Source organism: Hyperolius riggenbachi, chromosome 11 (assembly GCF_040937935.1).
Source record: "Hyperolius riggenbachi isolate aHypRig1 chromosome 11, aHypRig1.pri, whole genome shotgun sequence".
In the NCBI taxonomy this organism is placed as follows: domain Eukaryota; kingdom Metazoa; phylum Chordata; class Amphibia; order Anura; family Hyperoliidae; genus Hyperolius; species Hyperolius riggenbachi.
The window spans coordinates 16,509,326-16,530,538 of NC_090656.1; the positions used below are offsets into that span (position 1 = coordinate 16,509,326).

Consider the following 21,213-nt stretch of genomic DNA (forward strand, 5'->3'; position numbering starts at 1 on the left):
TATCGGTGCCCCCAGTATAGGATCTCATGTGTAGGCGCCCTCAATATAGGTTGCCAAGCATATGTGCCCCCAGTATAGGAAGTCAGTTGAAGGTCTCCATCACCCCCATAGGTAGCCAGGCGTAGGTGCCTCCAGTATAGGTAGCCAGGTGTTGGAGCCCTCAGTAAAGGTAGCCAGCTATAGGTGCCCTCAGTATAGGAAATCAGGTGTAGGTGACCTCAGTATAGACAACCAGCTATAGGCGCCCCCTTGGAAGCTGGCGCCCTGAGCGACCGCTCCGGTCGCTCATATCAAAGGCCGGCTATGGTTACTGCTAGCCACACCCTCCCCAGTGAAATGAATCAAATGATTCAGTTCATGATCCGGTTCTTTTTAATGAATTGAGTCAAATGAATCGATTGATTGAAAACAGCCGGACTTCCCATCACTATATGGTGGGAGGGACGCTCTTCCCCCCTCAATAGCCTTTGTAGTTCCCGGTGTAATGTCTGATTGCGCTGCCTCAAAGCTGCCCTCCATGGCAGACATGCGCAGACATTACTTGCTCATTCTGCAGAGAGACGGCAAGTAATGTCTGCGCATGTCTGCCATTGAGGGCAGCTTTGAGGCAGCGCAATCAGACATTACAACGGCGCAATCAGACAGCACAGCTGAGACTGTACTTCTGCAGTCTCAGGCAAAGGAGGAGAGCGGGGGAGTGGTGGGCATCTGAATAGTTCATCGTACATCATGTAGAAAACTGCTGCGCTGAAGTTCCAATGGATCAAACTGATTCTAGGCCATCCCTCCTCCTGGTAAAACTCTGCAGACACTCACACCAGGGAAACATAAAAACAGATATGTGGAGGGCTCCCTCAGTTTCAAATGCAGATCCAACTTTAATAAGCAAAGTACAATAGTACAGAAAGAATACACTCACATTTGTGGGTCCTCCTATATCGCATAGGACCCACCGGCAATATTCGCTTCCCACAGGTAGTGGAACTAACACACCTCAACCACTGGCACGTAGTACTTGTATATGCCCACTCTCAACCCGACCGGTTTCGGCCTTCCGTCGTCCTCAGGGGTATTGAGAGCGGGCGGGCAATCAAGTCTTTTATAAAAAAAATATATCAACCACATTACCTCATAACGGCGCAATTCGCCGCCGCCAGCATCCACCTCCGGTTTACACACGCGGAAGTGAATGCCTTCCAGCTTGGTTACTGTTCACTTCCTGTGCCGGCCGCCGTGCGTGTCAACTACGACACCTCCCGACGTCATGCGTGCGTTGTATGCGTCTCAACTGCCACATGGGTAGCGTTCCATAGGAAACTTTATTGAGCTTATTGCGACGTTATCGTCGCACCCTAAACTCAATACTATACAAACTAAACCCAGTGCGACTCTAAGGTTGCACCAGAAGGATTTTTCAAAACTAGAGTGCAGCGTGTAATTAGTGTTCCTGAGCTTGGATGGCAGCAATGAAAATAATAAAACTATCTAAAAGTATCTAAAATACAAATTCCAAAATATTCCTAAATTACTACATACAGTAAAAACAACATGGCACAGCCCCTATAGCCTACACAATAATCCCTATGTAAATATATCCCACACATATTCAACAATTCCAATACATAGTATTAAAGTGACCTCTAGTGGTGCATTTCAATATAGCATAGCAGATACATAATATTCATAAAAACCCCGCCAATTATTTTTTAATTTGGTTAATAACACAAAACAACAGTCCTCCAGGGTCCTGGTTATGTGCAGCTTTAAAGTGCCAAGACAAAATACAGAAAGAACTGCCATTAAGTAAAAGAAAAAAATATAATAAAACCCTTGGATAAAGGTGGAGGAATTGTGATATTGAATAAAGAACAATATGAAAAAATGATGAATGACCTGTTGCAAGATGGAAAAACGTATAGTATTCTAAAAAACTACCCACCTGCGGAATATATGGAAGAATTAAAACAGCTAGTGAAAAGTGAAGTAGATGATATGGTCCTGATTCAAAAAGAAGCAGACCATTTAGTACCTTCATTCCATAGGACCCCAGTTATTTATTGTCTTCCCAAGATACACAAAAATTCAACTGACCCTCCGGGAAGACCTATTGTTAGCGGCATAGGGTCTAGTACCGAAAGACTGGGAGAATTCAATGACGTATTTTTACAACCCCCAGTGAAAAAAAATCCATCTTATCTGAAGGACTCTAAAGAACTGATTAAAGAAAATCTGTAATTAAAAAAACGCCCCTGGAGGGTACTCACCTCGGGTGGGGGAAGCCTCCGGATCCTATTGAGGCTTCCCCCATCCTCCTCGGTCCCACGGCGGCGGAGAAAATCCTCCCGGAGCGGCGGCGATGTAAATATTTCCCTCTCGGGCTCCAGCGCAGGCGCAGTATACGCTCTTCCCACGGAGATAGGCGAAAATAGCCGATCTCCGTCAGGCCGCTCTACTGCGCAGGCGCAAGTCTCCTGTGCCTGCGCAGTAGAGCGGATTCGCCGGAGATCGGCTATTTTCGCCTATCTCCGTCAGAAGAGCCGCTACAGCGCCCCCGCTGGAGCCCAAAAAGGTAAATATTGCACAGGCTGTCGGATTTGTCGCCTGTGCGTTCAGGGGGCTGCAGCGAGACCGCCGTGGCCGTGGGACACAGGAGGACGGGGGAAGCATCGATAGGGTCCAGAGGCTTCCCCCAACTGAGGTGAGTACCCCCCAGGGGAACTTTTTTTCAGTACAAGTTTTCTTTAAGAGTTTAGATAGATTGAAACATGAACCCTCAACTTTTTTAATTACAGCAATGGGGTATTGCAAAACTTCTTGCTCTTTTTTTTAATTACAGCAGATGTGACCTCTTTATATACAATTATTAATAAAGAAAAAGGCGCAGAAGCGGTACAGTTTTATCTTAAAGAAATTAATTTTACTGAGCAACAAAAGACATTTTTATTAAAACTTTTAGTATTTGCTATGAATAGAAATTACTTTTGGTAAAATGGAGTATGTTACACACAGAATATAGGTGTGGCTATGATCGCGAACTTATATGTAGCCAAATGGAGGAAAGTTTTTTTATTGATTTTTAAACATTTCCCCAATTAAGGATGTGGAAACGGTATATTGATGATGTATTTTTTATGTGGGATGGCGGTGAGGAATCCCTTTTTGTTGTTCATAGAGCACATTAATAGAAATCACGTAAATTTGAAGTTTAATTGCAAATATAGCAAGAGCAGTGTAAACTTTCTGGACCTGAAACTTTCTATGGAAAAGAGAATGATACAAACAAGCACATATTTAAAACCAACTGATAGGAATAGTTAAATTCCCACAAACAGCTGCCATCACCCCAATTGGTTAAGATCAGTGCCCAAAGGTGAATTTATGAGACTATATAGAAACTGTACTACAATGGATGATTTTAATACAGAGGCGAACATTTTAACTGAGATTTTTGGAGAAGGGATACAGTAAATCAGATATTCATGAAATCCAGAATGATATTATGATTAGGGACAGAAGTGAAGTCATCCAGGAAACTAGTAAAGACGGAAGTAAGAAAGATGAAAAGGTCTTGCTCATTACTGACTTTAACATACAGCACAGAGAAATAAAAGACATCATAAAGAAACACTGGCATGTGCTGCAGACAGATCCTGAATTGAGAGACGTCATCGGGGAAAAGCCAAATGTAGTGTATCAGAGGTCGTCTAATCTGAGAGATTTACTTACCAGCAGTGCGATTGATATTCCAAAACAAAAATCAGAGAGAATTATGGAACTGACTGGCTTCTTTAAGTGTGGCACGTGCCATGCATGTAAAAATTGCAAACAAGTAAAAAGAAGAACGACTGAATTTAAAGACAGCACAGGTCTCATAACATATAAAATTAAAGCGGTTTAAAACCCTGACATCATATTCAATAAAAACATGTTTTCCTACTTTTTATATGCCATACGGTTATCATATTTGCATTTGTGCATAAGTATTTTTCACGTTTAATTGGTAAGCTTGCTGCTCCCTTGCAAAAGTCTGCCTTACAATTTGTGACTGCAATCATTATCTTTACGTTTAATTGGTACGCTTGCTGCTCCCTTGCAAAAGTCTGCCTTACAATTTGTGACTGCAATCATTATCTTCACGTTTAATTGGTACGCTTGCTGCATACATTGCTACTAAGAATGTTTGTAAACTCCCATATTACACATTATTATTATTATTATTATTTATTGTATTTATAAAGCACCAACATATTACTATATGTTGCTGCTTGTGTTCCAGCCCAGTGACCACCAATTATTTATTACAGGCCTGTTTTTTGGTAGCCACTCCCATCCCCAGCTGAACTGTTTTCGCAATTTCTAATTGAGAATCACTTCCATTTCAGCCATGGCAGCTATCATACCTATTTAAACGCTGCAAGAAGGTCACTTGTGGCCTAGGTCATTTGGTGCCATTTAATTCCTAAGTGCCATTTATTACAAAGTGCTTTGCAACAACTTACCAAGAATTTACCAAGAATTCACCCAGGAATTCAAACAGGATTCAACAGCCACAGGACTCTGCTGGAAACTACTACTCTGCATCCAGAACTGCCTCCAATGCTGTTGCTCAAAATGCCACTGCTGGACATATGTTGCACAACCAAGTAGACTCTTTATGTACACAGGTTTGCTTGCACTAACTGCATACTCATATAAACTGTTTAGGGGTTGGAAATTTCCTGCTGATAATCATTGACACTTACCATGTTTACTGCACTTTTTCTTATGTTCTGCCTGTCTGCAAACATCTACAAGTTGCATTGCAATATGCATCCTCCCAGTGTACCACACTCCATATTCATTTCACCTGCTCTGCTTTCCTCACCTTACTCAGCTTCACATGAACTGAAATCTCTCTCCCTCCAGCAACTCAAAAACCTCACAAACATTTAAATCCCATTCACATTTGCTTACTCTCTCCCTCCTACTCTTACTTGCTGCTGGTGATATATCACCCAATCCTGGGCCACAGCCTGCTGCCAGACAAGCATCCCCTGCTGACCCGCTTCACAGCTCTCTGTCCACAAATAACCTCAACATCCATCCTCGCCCCAACCTTATTTCCATCCATCCCACTCACAAACACATGCTCCCCCTACCCTGCGGTCTCTGGAATGCCAGATCCGTCTGCAATAAACTTACAGCGGTCCATGACCTCTTCCTCTCCAAATCCCTCACCATTCTTGCACTCACTGAGACATGGCTCACCCCCCTCTGACTCTGCCGCAGAGGCTGCCCTCTTCTACGGGGAGGGGGGGGGGTCTTCACCTCAGTCACACCCCCAGACCAGTCAACAGGCCAGGGGGAGGGGTGGGTCTGCTCCTCTCCCCATCCTGCACATTCCATGTCCTCACTCCACCTTCCTCCCTACAATTCACATCATTTGAGGCCCACACTATCCGCCTCTACAATCCCCTCCCAGCCATTGTTGCAGTCTTATACCGCCCTCCGGGCTCCACACAACAATTTCTCGACAACCTTCCCTCCTGGCTCCCACACATCCACACTCTCCTTCACTCCCCACATCCAAAACCTCACAAAGTCCTGCAACGTCCACCTCCGTAACATCTGTAAGATTCGCCCTTTCCTGACCTCTGCCACCACCAAACTCCTCATCCATGCCCTCATAATTTCCCGCCTCGATACTGCAATGCCCTTCTGTCTGGTCTCCCTATGACCCGAATAGCCCCACTGCAGTCCATCGTGAATGCGGCAGCCAGAATTATCCACTCCTCCCATCGCTCCACCAGGGCGGTTCCCCTCCGTGAATCCCTCCACTGGCTTCCTATCCAGTCCAGAATCAGATTCAAGATATTGTGTCTGACCTACAAATTCGTCCACAAAACCTGTCCAACCTACATTTCTGATCTTACTTAATAGTTTTTTTTAGCTAATGCATGATGGACTGAAGATAAGGTAGGCTAGGATATTTAATGTATTGGTTTTTATGAATATTATGTATCTACCATGCTATATTGAAATGCACCACTAGAGGTCACTTTAATACTATGTATTGGAATTGTTGAATATGTGTATGATATATATACATAGGGATTATTGTGTAGGCTATAGGGGCTGTGCCATGTTGTTTTTACTGTATGTAGTAATTTAGGAATATTTTGGAATTTGTATTTTAGATACTTTTAGATAGTTTTATTATTTTCATTGCTGCCATCCAAGCTCAGGAACACTAATTACACGCTGCACTTTAGTTTTGAAAAATCCTTCTGGTGCAACCTTAGAGTCGCACTGGGTTTAGTTTGGATAGTATTGAGTTTAGGGTGCGACGATAACGTCGCAATAAGCTCAATAAAGTTTCCTATGGAACGCTACCCATGCGGCAGTTGAGACGCATACAACGCACGCATGACGTCGGGAGGTGTCGTAGTTGACACGCACGGCAGCCAGCATTGGAAGTGAACAGTAACCAAGCTGGAACGCATTCACTTCCGCGTGTGTAAACCGGAGGTGGATGCTGGCGGCGGCGAATGGATGGCAGGTAATGTGGCTAATATATTTTTTATATAAAAGACTTGATTGCCCGCCCGCTCTCAATACCCCTGAGGACGACAGAAGGCCGAAACCGGTCGGGTTGAGAGCGGGCAAATACAAGCTCTACGTGCCAATGGTGAGGTGTGTTAATACCACCACCTGTGGGAAGCGATTATTGCTGGTTTGTCCTATGGGATATAGGACCCACAAATGTGAATGTCTTCTTTCTGTACTATTTTACTTTGCTTATTAAAGTTGGATCTGCATTTGAAACTGAGGGAGCCCTCCGCATATCTGTTTTATGTTTCCCTGGTATAAGTGTCTGCAGAGTTTTACCAGGAGGAGGGACGGCACAGAATCAGTTTGATCCATTGGTACTTCAGCGCAGCAGTGTTTTCATGTTGGATCTTTGAGGCTATATATAGTCTTATCTGCTTGCAGCCGAGTTACAAGTTTCTGATAGAGGGGCGCCAGATCTCGTTACCTTTTACATATCAGCTCATCGTACATGCCAGCTCCCTCCGTTTCTCATTATCTTTTTGGCTCTGGTGTCCTTTAGACAGATGCCGACCTCGCCAGGCATCGCCATCGCACTCACGTGGTCTAGAGCAACGGAGGGGATCCCGGGACACTAAAGCTGCGGCGAGGGACAGATAGGCTGCCAGAGCTAGAGGAAAGCCCCAGGTAAGTAGATCTTATTTTTCTTTTTCTCCTATCACCTGTCCTTTTAGGGTGACACTAAGTGCATGCCCGATTAACGATGCGACCCATTTCAGTCTGAAATTGTTGTATTAATTGGTTGGACATGCTGCTAGATGTCGGGCTGACTTGCATGATCAGGTGCGCATTGTTTATTCGAAACTATATCGGTAACAGCGACAAAACTCCTGGCATTGTTTGCACAATGTATAATGTGCTGTAATGTGCATTTATACATTCCTTGTCCTGTGTGGCGGTGCCAGTCTGTCTTCCTCCGCTCTTCTATTAGCCGCATAGCATGCCGGTGCGAGACGACCACACTCACGTGCCACTCCAGCAATGTGTATGCGGCTGATTGAAGAGCAGGTGAAGACGTACGGCCAACGCAACACTAGATAGGTAATGTATTAACGTACATTTCATCACATTTATACATTACATACATACACTAACAGCGGCGAGGCGGCGTACACGGTGGGCTCGGACGATTCCTGAGAGAATTCATGCTGAAATTAATCGGAAATCAGCAGCGCTCACTCTAAACAGATTTGTCTCTTGGTCGAATCTGCCCATCATCGCCAAATGTATGGCTACCTTAAAGCGGAACCGTAGATTCAAATTAAACACAGTGTTTCACTTACCTGGGGCTTCCCCAAGCCCCCAGCAGCCGTCCTGTCCCGCGCCGCTCCTCGACGAGAGTCCGTTTTCCCGCCACCAGCTACTTTCGGTTTCGCCGCCGGGCCACTGCGCCTACGTGGCTCCGGCCACGCGTATCCTTTCTTCGTGTTCCCCGCTATTGCAGAGGGGAACGCAAAGAAAGGATACGCTTGGCAGGGCTGCGCTGGCCTCGACTTACAAGGTACAGAACGGAGCGGCTGCTGGGGAACGGAGACTCGTGGAGACTCGGCGCGGGACAGGACAGCTGCTGGGGGCTTGCGGAACGCTTCATCGGCAAGCACTACCCGGAAAAGATCGGCAAGATCTACGCCCTGAGCACATGGCGATATTTGACCCGCCCCCATACATCATCATTGAGCTAAACTTTGACCCCTTACATCACAGTCAGCAGGCACATGGCAGCCAATCAGCCTGCACTCCCTCATGGACCCCCTCCCCTTATAAAAACGCACTAACACCTGCCATGTTCCAGTCTGTCTTCGGCTGGAATAGTGAGAGGAAGGGACAGAGCTTGCTGGAGATAGAGAAAGCATTAGTTAGGCCTGTTTATTTTGATCCTCACTCACTGACTTGGTGTTAAAGCATCCCAAACAGTCCTTCTGAGGGCTACTTTATCCTTCTGCTGTTTTTTTATTTTATTTTTTTTGTGCGACACTCCACAGGCACCCACCAAGAGCTGTGCCCATTACTATGATTGTCTGTCACATTAGACACAAGCACAATAGTACTCCAGGGCCTCTGTTATTATCATTATATTGCATTTGAACTGTTGCATATCTCTGTGTCTGTCTGATACTGTCAAATACTTTTGTTGTTTTGTTTTAATAACCACAAACAATTATTACTGTGAGCGTCCACCCAGCTACAGAGTGCACTACTCAATACGAGAAGCTGTACTGGTTAATACTGGTATAATGTAACAAACACTAATGGATAACCAATACTGCTACATGTGCATGAAAAATTACAAAATTTATTACGTGACAATTTCCACCACTTACACTGGTCAAGGTTAGGAAAAAAGACTTAAAAACATACCTAAAAACATGAACCAGCAAGGAGAGCGCATGATGTTAACATTCTAATTGACCTCGGATTGTGTGCAATTTTTACCCAAATCGCCTAAACCAAGCCAATGCGAAATATGGGTAGTGCTACAATCTTCCTTGGTCTAGTTATTATACTGTATCTAATTATTAATATCCACAGACCATAAGATGGTAAATAGTCTGTCCAAAATCGCCCGGCTTGATGCCTATGCTAAAAATGGACGACCCACCAATCTTAATTGGTCATGTGTGATCCCACCACCGACGCACACCGAGGCCTCATGGCATGCCTGTTAGTTTTAATGTAGGTGTACACAAGGAAGGAGTGTTCTCCCGGAGATATCTTCAATATTGAGACATGTCCCCTTTAAAACACTTGCTGCGAGTGTCTAGCATGACTAACTTTGTGCTGTGTTTCTGACTGATCTCCTACTCCGGTTGCTGACAAGGATCCTTTCCGTTCTGTGTCTCACCATATAACACTTGAACAAATGGAATTTCGTGTAGCATGTCTGTTAGGGCAACTCATGAAGAACTTACAGTCTGGTGGCGTTCGGCGGCGGTGAAACAGACTTCCATATGCGTGGATGGACGCACTGGCCGTCCCAACTCTTGCCTCACCTCTCAATTCAGGGCTCCGATACCTTTGGGGGATTTGCGGAGAGGCGTCCCTTCAATCCGCTCCACTACCCTTGTATCCCGTTGCCCCGGTCCGGATCGTGGTGTGTAAATTTCCAATGGGGGGCCGTGCTGGCGGCCGTGCATCCAGGCGTCCACGTGAGCGCTCACGCTTGCTGGTTCGCCGCCTCCTGCTGACGCGTTTCGCCCCGCCCACGGGGCTTTTTCAAAGCAGTGACGTGTTCAGCTTCCTCTATCCCGTTCTCTTATACTGCCATTTACGTGGGAATTTACATTTAAAGCGTACATATCTATAACTTTGTGCAGACAGCTTATTTAGCATTTGTCTACACGAATTGTCTATGCTTGGCCTTCAGAACATTACTTTGAGGAGTAATTAGTTGTATCTTTTTCTCATTATTGCAAAAAATATGCCATATTCAGATCTGAATTAAGTCCATACGGGATTCTTGTCCCCAAACGGTAAATCCATCCTGCTTCGATCTTGTATAGCTCATTTTCTATATTGCCACCCCGTTTTGGGATTTTCTGTTTTACTATTCCCTTGAACTTCAAACCTTTAGGATCTCTATTATGAAATTTCTCAAAATGCAAGCCGAGGGGACTGTCCTTTGTAGCATTCTCAATATTGTTTATATGTTCACCAATTCTAACACCCAGTCTCCTCTTGGTTTTCCCTATTTACATCAGATTGCAAGGACATGTAATACAATATACAACCCGTTCAGAATTGAAGTTTATATTATCTCTTATCTCATAACATTTATTACCTTTAGCATTTTTAAAAAGTTTCGTTCTTTCCACATATCTACAAACATTACATCCGCCACATTGGAACATCCCAAGTCTGGCGGGAATGCTACCAAGCCACGTTTGTTTCATTTTGGAATTAAACTCCGATCGAACTAACAAATTCTTTAAATTTGGGGCTCGTCTGGCCGTCATGTATGGCCTATTCCCAACTATTCTCTCAATTCTTGGATCCAACAAAAGAACATTCCAATGCTTTTGTAGAGTTGTCTGGAGCTCATACCAATGGCTACCATAAGTGGTTATAAACCTAATAGGGCCCTCTTTTTTCTTCAGATTTCTTTTACCACATAAAACATCTCTCCTATCTTTATCCTTTGCTTTTTGGAATTCCTTTTCTATTAAATCAGTTGGGTACCCTCTTTCTTTTAATCTCTGACTCAAATCCTCCCCTTCTCGTATAAATTCGTCTTCTCGGGCGCAATTTCTGCGCAACCTATGAAACTGTCCACCTGGTACAGCCCTTTTCTGTGATATCAAGTGATGACTTTCATAATGGAGTAAAGTATTACCCGCTGTGGGCTTTCTGTGAGTAGAGGTGACAAGCCTGTCACCTTCCTTCCGGATTTTCAAATCTAGGAAGGATAATTCACTATGACTATACTCGTATGTGAACCGTAGGTTCCTCTCATTATTAGTCAATTCACTCATGAAAATATTTAGTTCTTCTACACTCCCCCTCCAGACCAGCAGCACATCGTCAATGAATCTCAGCCAGAGGCCAACATACCTCTGGAAGAGATCAAGGGGGTATACATCTCTGCGCTCCCACCAGCCCAGATGTAGACAGGCATAGGCAGGAGCGCAAGATGCCCCCATCGACGTGCCCCTGGCCTGGCGGTAAAATCGTCCATCGAACATAAAGCAATTAAATTCCAACACCAATTGTAATGCTTCAATAACAAATTGGTTGTGCAGTGGGGAGTCAGGAAACTGCTCATGGAGGAACGCTGCGGTGGCTGCCAGCCCTACCTCGTGTGGAATCGAGGTATATAGCCCCTCCACATCTATACTTACCAAAATATCCTTTTCAAGTACAGGGAAACCCGCCAGGACCACCAATACATCGCCTGTGTCCCTGACATATGAGGGTAGCCCCTCCACGATGCGTTTTAATTTCCCGTCTAGGTACTTGCCAATCCTCTCTAGGGGTCCCTCATTGCCGGACACTATTGGACGCCCAGGAGGGGCCTCCCTGCACTTGTGGATCTTGGGGATAACATAAAAAATAGGTGTCCTAAAGCTGGTCACCCCGCAAAAATCGGCTTCACCCTTCGTGAGCACCCCCATTTCTCTCCCACTGTCAACCAATGTATTCACCTTTGTCTTAATTGTCAAAAATGGGTTATCCTTAAGCCGGACATAAGTTTTGGAGTCCCCTAGTAATCTCAAACATTCAGATCTATAATAAGACTCAGTCAATATAACCACATTGCCTCCCTTATCACTAGGTCGTATTACTATATCATCTCTGTTCTTCAGGAAATTGAGAGCTATCCTTTCAGCTGGGGTAAGATTATCTTTACATCCCTTCTTTGGTTTCCAGGCCATTTTTTGTAAATCTCTCTGAACTAAATCCCTGAAGGCCTTTAATTTGTGATTCAATTGTGGCATGAATTTTGATTTAGCTCTTATATCTAAGGGATTGGGATTAAGATGTTCAAAATCAATGGATAATACCTCATTCTGTCCTGCTCCTTCATCTAGCAGCTGCTCCAAGTCTCTCAAAGAGGCTCTATCTTTCACTGACCATTGGCCTAAATGTTCAATTGGGTCCTCAAAGTTTTCTCCATTTATTTCAATTTCACTGGTTGGCTTCTTATCATCAAACATTAGTTTTAAGGCGACCCTTCTAAGAAAAAAGGTGAGGTCTTTGAATACCTCAAATTCATCTCCTCCAGTGTTTGGTGCAAAGGTAAGGCCTCTGGATAACAAACTAATGCAGTTTGCATCAAGGTCGATATCAGTGAGATTTATTACAATGTTTTCAGAGACATGGCTATCTTCTACTTGTTTCCTCTCACTGGCTGAACTCTTACTTTCCCCTGTGCTTTTGTGCCCACCTTTCTGGTGTTCATCTCGGTCTGTTCTTTCCTTGTGTTTTCCTCTACCTCTTCTCCTTCGCTTTCTCTGTTTTGGTCTAAAAAAGCCACCAATTTACCTTGAAACTCATCTTCTGCCCTCTCATTAGCCCGTCTTCTACTTTGATTCCTACCTCTAGATCTACTCCTAGCTCTCCCTCTCTTACATTCGAAAAATTCACCATTATTCCATGAGTTAACATCTTCCTGAAATTTTTGCAATTTCTCTCTTTTGATTTTTGTCTGATTCCTCTCCACTTCCAATTTTAATTGTTTATTTAATTTTTCGAATTTTGGATGTTCTTGGAACTTATCCAGCTCAACCTTGCTAGAATCAATTTCCTCCTTTAATTCAATTAACTGCAATTCCTCCTCCTCTACAATCAATTTCATGATAATGATCTCCCTTGCAATACAACTCTCCTTCCAATTTTTCATAAACCTCTCAGTATGCAGATGCTCTGCAGGGATTATACGTTCTCGTAAACCCCAGGGTACCTCTTTCTCTTTTATATAAAACTGTAATGTGGAGACTAGTGTTGGGCGAACATCTAGATGTTCGGGTTCGGGCCGAACAGGCCGAACATGGCCGCGATGTTCAGGTGTTCGACCCGAACTCCGAACATAATGGAAGTCAATGGGGACCCGAACTTTTGTGGTTTGTAAAGCCTCCTTACATGCTACATACCCCAAATTTACAGGGTATGTGCACCTTGGGAGTGAGTACAAGAGGAAAAAAAAATTAGCAAAAAGAGCTTATAGTTTTTGAGAAAATCGATTTTAAAGTTTCAAAGGGAAAACTGTCTTTTAAATGCGGGAAATGTCTGTTTTCTTTGCACAGGTAACATGTTTTTTTGTCGGCATGCAGTCATAAATGTAATACATATAAGAGGTTCCAGGAAAAGGGACCGGTAACGCTAACCCAGCAGCAGCACACGTGATGGAACAGAAGGAGGCGCAGGAGGAGAAGGCCACGCTTTGTGAGACACAACAACCCCGGCCTTGCATGAGGGCAAGAAGCGTGCGGATAGCATGCTTTGTACCGCCATGCAGTCATAAATGTAATAAAGATAAGAGGTTCCATAAACAGGGACCAGCAACGCTAACCCAGCAGCAGCAGCAGCAGCACACGTGATGGAACAGGAGGAGGCGCAGGAGGAGAAGGCCACGCTTTGTGAGACACAACAACCCAGGCCTTGCATGAGGACAAAAAGCGTGCGGATAGCATGCTTTTTACCGCCATGCAGTCATAAATGTAATAAAGATAAGTGGTTCAATAAACAGGGACCACGCGGCAACGCTAACCCAGCAGCAGCAGACGTGATGGAACAGGAGGAGGCGCAGGAGGAGAAGGCCACGCTTTGTGAGACACAACAACCCCGGCCTTGCATGAGGGCAAGAAGCGTGCGGATAGCATGCTTTGTACCGCCATGCAGTCATAAATGTAATAAAGATAAGAGGTTCCATAAACAGGGACCAGCAACGCTAACCCAGCAGCAGCAGCAGCAGCACACGTGATGGAACAGGAGGAGGCGCAGGAGGAGAAGGCCACGCTTTGTGAGACACAACAACCCAGGCCTTGCATGAGGACAAAAAGCGTGCGGATAGCATGCTTTTTACCGCCATGCAGTCATAAATGTAATAAAAATAAGTGGTTCAATAAACAGGGACCACGCGGCAACGCTAACCCAGCAGCAGCAGACGTGATGGAACAGGAGGAGGCGCAGGAGGAGAAGGCCACGCTTTGTAAGACACAACAACCCCGGCCTTGCATGAGGGCAAGAAGCGTGCGGATAGCATGCTTTGTACCGCCATGCAGTCATAAATGTAATAAAGATAAGAGGTTCCATAAACAGGGACCAGCAACGCTAACCCAGCAGCAGCAGCAGCACACGTGATGGAACAGGAGGAGGCGCAGGAGGAGAAGGCCACGCTTTGTGAGACACAACAACCCAGGCCTTGCATGAGGACAAAAAGCGTGCGGATAGCATGCTTTTTACCGCCATGCAGTCATAAATGTAATAAAGATAAGTGGTTCAATAAACAGGGACCACGCGGCAACGCTAACCCAGCAGCAGCAGACGTGATGGAACAGGAGGAGGCGCAGGAGGAGAAGGCCACGCTTTGTGAGACACAACAACCCAGGCCTTGCATGAGGGCAAGAAGCGTGCGGATAGCATGCTTTGTACCGCCATGCAGTCATAAATGTAATAAAGATAAGTGGTTCAATAAACAGGGACCACGCGGCAACGCTAACCCAGCAGCAGCAGACGTGATGGAACAGGAGGAGGCGCAGGAGGAGAAGGCCACGCTTTGTGAGACACAACAACCCAGGCCTTGCATGAGGGCAAGAAGCATGCGGATAGCATGCTTTGTACCGCCATGCAGTCATAAATGTAATAAAGATAAGTGGTTCAATAAACAGGGACCACGCGGCAACGCTAACCCAGCAGCAGCAGACGTGATGGAACAGGAGCAGGCGCAGGAGGAGAAGGCCACGGTTTTTGAGACACAACAACCCAGGCCTTGCATGAGGACAAAAAGCGTGCGGATATAGCAGCAATGCTTTTTGCCGCCATGCAGTCATAAATGTAATACAGATGAGAGGTTCAATAAACAGGGACCGGAAACGCTACACCATCCCAGATGTTCATTGGTCATGTTACTTGGTTGGGGTCCTGGAGTGTTGCGTAGTCATTTCCAATCCAGGATTGATTCATTTTAATTTGAGTCAGACGGTCTGCATTTTCTGTAGAGAGGCGGATACGCCGATCTGTGACGATGCCTCCGGCAGCACTGAAACAGCGTTCCGACATAACGCTGGCTGCCGGGCAAGCCAGCACCTCTATTGCGTACATTGCCAGTTCGTGCCAGGTGTCTAGCTTCGATACCCAATAGTTGAAGGGTGCAGATGGATTGTTCGACACAGCTACGTCATCTGACATGTAGTCCTTGACCATCTTCTCCAGGCGATCGGTGTTGGAGGTGGATCTGCACGCTTGCTGTTCAGTGGGCTGCTGCTGCATGGGTGTCAGAAAATTTTCCCACTCCAAGGACACTGCCGATACCGTTCCCTTTTGGGTACTAGCTGCGGCTTGCGTTGTTTGCTGCCCTCCTGGTCGTCCTGGGTTTGCGTAAGTCAGTCTGTCTGCGTACAACTGGCTAGAGGAGGGGAAGGATGTCAATCTCCTCTCTAAAGTCTCCACAAGGGCCTGCTGGTATTCTTCCATTTTGACCTGTCTGACTCTTTCTTCAAGCAGTTTTGGAACATTGTGTTTGTACCGTGGATCCAGAAGGGTATAAACCCAGTAATTGGTGTTGTCCAGAATGCGCACAATGCGTGGGTCACGTTTAATGCAGTCTAGCATGAATTGAGCCATGTGTGCCAGAGTCCTACCAGAATCCTCATCATCCTCTTGTGAGCGTTGTGATAGTTGTTGTGATGCATCATAGTCGTCACCTTCCTCCTGGTCTGCTTCTGCTGACCATTCGCGTTGAATTGTGGAAGTCCAACGTGCACCGCTCTGGCCCTCGTCAGTGGTGGCATGAAATTCCTGCTCCAACTCCAGCTGTTCCTCCTCCTCTTCTTCGTCATAGCTGCTGGGGCCAGCGTTCCCTGAGGCGGATGGCCTGATGTTGGTACCATCACGCTGATCGTTTTCTCCTTCAGATTCCCCCAGTTGCATCATGACAGCTGTTTCCTTGATTTTCAACATTGACCTCTTCAGTAAACACAGCAGTGGTATGGTAATGCTGACTGAAGAGTTGTCACTGCTCACAAGCAACGTGGATTGCTCAAAATTTTGGAGGACTTGGCAGAGGTCCAACATGTTGGCCCAATCGGATCCACAGAAGCTTGGCAGCTGTCCGGATGCGCCTCGGTACTGCGCCGTCATGTACTGGACCACTGCACTCTTCTGCTCGCAAAAGCGTGCTAGCATGTGCAGCGTAGAATTCCAGCGCGTAGGGACATCACACAGCAAGCGATGGTGGGGGAGATTGAAGCGCTCCTGCATCTTGGCGAGTGCCCCCGAAGCAGTACTGGAATTTCTACAATGTTTGGCCACTCGACGCACCTTCAACAGAAGATCGGCCACGCCTGGGTATGTCCTCAGGAACCGCTGAACTACTAGGTTCATCACGTGCGCCAGGCAAGGGATGTGTGTCAGCTTAGCCAACCTTAAAGAGAATCTGTATTGTTAAAATCGCACAAAAGTAAACATACCAGTGCGTTAGGGGACATCTCCTATTACCCTCTGTCACAATTTCGCTGCTCCCAGCCGCATTAAAAGTGGTTAAAAACAGTTTTAAAAAGTTTGTTTATAAACAAACAAAATGGCCACCAAAACAGGAAGTAGGTTGATGTACAGTATGTCCACACATAGAAAATACATCCATACACAAGCAGGCTGTATACAGCATTCCTTTTGAATCTCAAGAGATCATTTGTGTGTTTCTTTCCCCCCTGAGGGGGGAGTGCATAGCAGAACCACAACACTGAAGAACTTGGCAGCCTTCCAGACACAGGCTGACAAGTCTGACAAGGGAAAGATACATTGATTTATTACAGAGACTGTGATAGTACAAAGTGCTGCAGTAAGCCAGAACACATTAGAATAGCTTTTGGAACTTGTAGGATGATAAAAAACAGGATGCAATTTTTGTTACGGAGTCTCTTTAAAGCGCGAATGAGATTACTCCCATTATCACACACAACCATGCCCGGTTTCAAGTCCAGCGGTGCCAGCCACAAATCCGTCTGTTCCTTTATTCCCTTCCAAATTTCCTCCCCTGTGTGCTGCTTATCCCCAAGGCAGATCAGCTTCAGCAACGCTTGCTGACGCATGCCAACAGCTGTGCTGCACTGCTTCCACGATCCTACTGCTGCTGGGTTAGCGTTTCCGGATGAGGTACAGCTTTGAGATGCGTTGGAGGAGAAGGAGTCAGAGAGGTAGGTGCTGCTGTTGTTATCCAGTGGGAGGGACGGCGGTGCAGCTGTTTGCGGCGTGGGCAACACCCGCGCCGTAGCAGGTGAGGAATCGCTGCCAGGCTCCACAAGGTTCACCCAGTGCGCGGTAAGGGAGATGTATCGACCCTGGCCGAACGCACTCGTCCAAGTGTCAGTGGTGAGGTGAACCTTGCAGGCAACGGCATTCTTCAAGCTTCGGGTTATTTTGCTGACCACGTGCTCATGCAACTCAGGCACTGCAGAGCGCGCAAAGTGGTAGCGGCTGGGAACCACGTAACGTGGGATGGCCACTGACATCATGCCCTTGAAGCTGTTTGTCTCCACCACTCGATATGGCAGCATTTCGCAGGCCAGAAGCTTGGCTATGCTGGCTGTTACTGCCACGGCCCGGGGGTCATTTGCTGGCAATTTCCTCTTGCGCTCAAACATCTCCGACACAGACAACTGAACCGTAGCGCTGCACACGGAAGGGCTGTTGGTTGTTGTGTTTGATGAACACTGGGAGACCTCAAGAGCACTACTCCGGAAAGTGACAGTGTCAGCGTCGTCTGATGTTTGTGAATGTTGTGAACCACGCAATGGCTGGGCTACTGCTGCTGCTGAGGCGGGTCTGGTGGTGAGTCTGGTGAACCCAAGGGAGGCAGTGTTGCTGGTACCCTGTCCTGCCGCGTTTGCCCACAGAGTGGGATGTTTGGATAGCATGTGGCGGCTCATGCTGGTGGTGGAGAGGTTGTTAATACTTTTCCCCCTGCTCAGGCGAGTCTTGCACACCTTGCAAATCGCCATGGTAACATCCTCAGTGCAGTCTTCAAAGAAAGCCCAGACTTTGGAGCACCTGCCTCCTTGCTGGCGATTTCTGTTTCCTCCTCTTTTGCCTCTCACTCTAACTTCCACGCTTGTGGTGCCTGAAATTGCGCGCCGCCTACCTTGTGGCACAAGGCGAACTCGTGCAGCAGTGGGTTCTTCAACAGACTCATCTGTGCTGCTGCTACGACGACGATGTTCTCGTTCACAAATAAAATCTGGGTCTCTGTCCACATTGTCCATACCCTCCTCTTCCATCTCCTCAAACTCGTCATATGTCATTGTGGGGGGCCGCCGCCGTGGAGTAGAGCTCCCCAGAACAACCTCTGCGCAGCTCACTCCAACGTCGTCTTCCAGATCTTGTCGGCCGACCTCCTGCAATTGCAACCCCTCCTGCCCAACTTGCTCTGGGATTTGGGTTTCCGAGTCCTCCTCGGACTCGCCTTGTATTTCAGTGCGCGGTGCATTTCCCACAGTTAATGGTTGTGAATCCGGGCACAACATTTCTGGCTGTTCCTCCATTGACCTTTCATAGGTGGAAGTTTGTTGGGCTGGGAATAGCTCCTGCGAATACCCCATTGTGTCCTGAGGTAATTCATAGGACTGGTTATCTGGCAGTTGTGTGCGTGGTGTCGCTGCCGGTTGTGTCAGCTTTGTGCCCACTGGCTCCTTGTAACTGGCTGAGGACTCGGACCTCGTGCGTGATGTGCTGGTGCTGCTTAACCCACTGCTGGACGCTTGAGAGGTCATCCAAGTAATTATCTGGTCCTGTTCTTTTGGATTTGTGAGGGTTGTTGTCCTGGACAACATGGGCGGTATTGAGTGGGTTTTCTTGGGTGCTCCCCTGTGGCCTGTACGTGAACCGTCAGGGGAAACACCTCTTCCCTTGCCCCTTCCTCTTTCACCGGATTTCTTCCTCATTTCACTTATCCTTACAGTACACGCTGACTGGCAGCAGTACAGTGGCAGTACAGAAATGCTATACAGTACCACTATTCCCAGCAGCGACACAGAGCACAATGCTATACAGTGGCGGGTGAGCGGTGTACTACTGTTCCCAGGCCCAGCAGACACAGAGTGGAAGTAAACACAATGCTATATAGTCTGGCTGAGCGGTGTACACAGAGTGGCAGTACACACAATGCTATATAGTCTGGCTAAGCCGTGTACACAGAGTGTCAGAAAACACAATGCTATATATAGCGTGGCTGAGCGAGGTGCACAGTGGCAGTACACACAATGCTATATTAGTCAGGCTAAGCCGTGTACACAGAGTGTCAGAAAACACAATGCTATATATAGCGTGGCTGAGCGAGGTGCACAGTGGCAGTACACACAATGCTTTATAGTCAGGCTGAGCCGTGTACACAGAGTGTCAGTAAACAATGGTATATAGTCTGGCTGAGCGGTGTACACAGAGTGTCAGTAAACAACGGTATATAGTCTGGCTGAGCGGTGTACACAGAGTGGCAGTAAACACAATGCTATATATAGCGTGGCTGAGCGAGGTGCACAGTGGCAGTACACACAATGCTATAGAGCCAGGCTAAGCCGTGTACACAGAGTGTCAGAAAACACAATGCTATATATAGCGTGGCTGAGCGAGGTGCACAGTGGTAGTACACACAATGCTATATTAGTCAGGCTAAGCCGTGTACACAGAGTGTCAGAAAACACAATGCTATATATAGCGTGGCTGAGCGAGGTGCACAGTGGCAGTACACACAATGCTATATTAGTCAGGCTAAGCCGTGTACACAGAGTGTCAGAAAACACAATGCTATATATAGCGTGGCTGAGCGAGGTGCACAGTGGCAGTACACACAATGCTATATATAGCGTGGCTGAGCGAGGTGCACAGTGGCAGTACACACAATGCTATATTAGTCAGGCTAAGCCGTGTACACAGAGTGTCAGAAAACACAATGCTATATATATAGCGTAGCTGAGCGAGGTGCACAGTGGCAGTACACACAATGCTATATATAGCGTGGCTGAGCGAGGTGCACAGTGGCAGTACACACAATGCTATATATAGCGTGGCTGAGCGAGGTGCACAGTGGCAGTACACACAATGCTATATATAGCGTGGCTGAGCGAGGTGCACAGTGGCAGTACACACAATGCTATATTAGTCAGGCTAAGCCGTGTACACAGAGTGTCAGAAAACACAATGTTATATATATAGCGTGGCTGAGCGAGGTACACAGTGGCAGTAAACAATGCTATATATAGTGTGGCTGAGCGAGCGGTGTACTACTGTTCCCAGCAGCGACACACAATGACTGGGGGGGACCCTGGCTAGCGTGGCTGGAGAGCGAACTACCCTGCCTGCCTACCCAAAGCTAAACCCACAGACAAATGGCGGAGATATGACGTTGTTCGGGTATTTATTTACCCGAACCACGTGACCGTTCGGCCAATCAGAGCGCGTTCGGGCCCGAACCACGTGACCCGTTCGGCCAATCACAGCGCTAGCCGAACGTTCGGGGAACGTTCGGCCATGCGCTCTTAGTTCGGCCATGTGGCCGAACGGTTTGGCCGAGCACCGTCAGGTGTTCGGCCGAACTCGAACATCACCCGAACAGGGTGATGTTCTGCAGAACCCGAACAGTGGCGAACACTGTTCGCCCAACACTAGTGGAGACATCCCATTTTCGTCTTAATGATTTCATGATCAATTTTTTATGTTCTCTGAAAAGTGGATCTATTTCCTGTTTCATATCATTTTCTTTTTCTAATTTACCCCCAGTCTGACTCTGAAAGGCCTCACTGATATCGTCCTCAATGTCTGCACTTAGCATGTACGCCATTTTAATACCCACCCAATTGGACCTGTAAAAAGACAATTACCAACCTATTTGGACCTTTAATGTTGTGTGTGAGGATTTGTCGCAGAACAAATCATTCACTGGTAGATAATATCTACCCAAACACAAAGGGTGTATCGCTC

At 46.6% G+C, this 21,213-nt stretch overlaps 1 long non-coding RNA gene across 1 annotated transcript in view; it reads left to right on the forward strand.

Annotated features, from left to right (window-relative positions):
- The window catches only part of LOC137538483 (uncharacterized), a 45,959-nt gene that overhangs the window by 17,421 nt on the left and 7,325 nt on the right, over positions 1-21,213 (forward strand). The window contains exon 2 of the long non-coding RNA XR_011024803.1: positions 7,091-7,215. This is a non-coding gene — a long non-coding RNA (uncharacterized lncRNA). The remainder of the gene's footprint in view (positions 1-7,090; positions 7,216-21,213) is intronic.